The sequence below is a fragment of the Somniosus microcephalus genome, chromosome 32 (genome assembly GCF_052327205.1).
Source record: "Somniosus microcephalus isolate GS21.2 chromosome 32, FLI_Smic_1.0, whole genome shotgun sequence".
In the NCBI taxonomy this organism is placed as follows: domain Eukaryota; kingdom Metazoa; phylum Chordata; class Chondrichthyes; order Squaliformes; family Somniosidae; genus Somniosus; species Somniosus microcephalus.
Genome location: NC_141018.1, coordinates 38,963,957 through 38,965,065, shown reverse-complemented (window position 1 = coordinate 38,965,065; position 1,109 = coordinate 38,963,957).

Genomic DNA, 1,109 nt, shown 5'->3' with positions numbered 1-1,109 from the left:
GAATTCCTCCCAAAAACTCTCCACCTTTAAGACGCTCCTTAAAACTCACCTCTTTGACCAAGCTTTTGGTCACCCCATCTAATATCTCCTCCTCAAAAGAACACATTGGAAAGTGGCTGGATCTCCACTCCCCCCTGATTTACACCATGGGACTTTTCCTACGTGAAAGGTACAATACAAATGCAAGCTGTCGATATTGAAAGTCAGCTAGAACTAAAAAAAAAACACGATTATGAACCCAACATCTTCAAATACTTGTCCATAGCAATGTAAGCAGATTACATTTTTGGGGTGAGCACAACTTAATCATCATTTCCTGAACCTCAACTTTCTCGCTCCATCCTTCGCCACACCCTTAGGCTGATGATGTCAGCAATGGCTCAGGGATGTTTACATTCTCCAAGTTTGTGTTTAATAAATTGAAATTCAGTAAAATTAGAAAACATTTGTTCCTTATTTGTCAAAAGTGCATTTATTGGGTTTAAAATTTCACTGTGTTGGTGCCAAGTACGCATGTAATCAGAACAGCATGTCTTAGGCCAGAGCACAGTGTGATGCATTAACCCTATATATGATAATTGTTCAGTAACTGTTCTGACCTGGATGAAAGGAGAACACATTAAAAAGGTAGAACCCAAATAGATTTACAAGTTTTGTTTCAGTCCCACCAAGCTAAATCAAACAGAATTTTCTCCGGAGTATTTGGCAGAACAGGCTCATGGGTAAGGTGTTTTTAAAAAGAAAAAACCCACAGAACCAAACAACCTTTTTGCAACTTCAGTGGTTAAAATGCTGTACCATCAGTAGAGTACCTGCCCTACCTAAAAGTCCCAGGCAGATTAACCTACCTGTTACAGCAAAAGGTCACCTGCACTGTGGTGAGGAGGCAAAAATCAACGTTTCCTAATTTGCATTAATATATGCTGTATGGGTTGTTACTTAAAACAAGGTTTAAGAGTACTCTTGTTATATCCCCTGTAACAGCAAATACTACACATGTACATAAACAGAATTATCTACACCTACCTACAGTTCAATAAGCAAAAAGCTCTGAATCAGCGTGCCACAGGTGACTATGGGTTACTTTACAATGTGCACCTATGGGTAGA